Genomic DNA, 784 nt, shown 5'->3' with positions numbered 1-784 from the left:
TCATTCTCTGCAATCAACACTAAATCATCAGCATACATCTCCCATAGGAGTCCATTTCTGAAGTCACATGAGAGGGCTTCAATCTCAGCAAAATACATAATAGTGTTTATATACAACTTCACAGTAATAATCTGGGAATAAATTTTAAGCAGTTTTGTTTGTTTCATATATTTTTATATAAAATGTAAACATAGATTTTTGTCATAATTTGCACAGTAGTTTTAATAATCAAAAAGCCTTACCACGTTGAGTACACCGCTTCCCGTCCGATCAGCGAAGTTAAGCAACGTTGGGTCTGGTTAGTACGTGGATGGGTGACCACCTGGGAACACCGGATGCTGTTGGCATCCCTACGTGTCAAGTGGGGTTGGTGGAGGATTAGTGCCCCTCCCTGTAAAACAATTAACTCAGCCGTTGGCCACCCCGTTTGGGATACATGGCGTCTGGCAATGAATGAATGATAAATGAAAAAAGCCTTCCACACAGACTTTGAAATAACAACCTTCCTTACAGAAAACGAATAATGAAAAAACAACAAAAAAATGCATTGTTTTTTTTTTTTAGGGCAACACCCACTTTATTTCATTTCCAACAAAATACTAACTTGTTCAAAATTAACTCCAACTTTGGAAATACAGTATCACTAGTCAGCACTTGTGAGAGCCTTGTATGCTTGCTGTCATTATAATGACCTCTCACCACAAAAAAAACTTGTATTTAAATCCATCAGGCTGTTGTTGCATAAGCATCTGAACCATCTACTGCAGGCAAGAAATGTCCCTGC

At 38.3% G+C, this 784-nt stretch overlaps 1 pseudogene; it reads left to right on the top strand.

Annotated features, from left to right (window-relative positions):
- Nucleotides 1–228: 228 nt before the first annotated feature.
- On the top strand, nucleotides 229–347 carry LOC145395995 (5S ribosomal RNA; annotated as a pseudogene).
- Nucleotides 348–784: the final 437 nt, after the last annotated feature.

Source organism: Coenobita brevimanus, chromosome 33, assembly GCF_032717465.1.
Source record: "Coenobita brevimanus isolate Jiangsu-jjx chromosome 33, ASM3271746v2, whole genome shotgun sequence".
NCBI lineage: Eukaryota > Metazoa > Arthropoda > Malacostraca > Decapoda > Coenobitidae > Coenobita > Coenobita brevimanus.
This window is presented reverse-complemented; position numbering and strand designations above follow the sequence as displayed.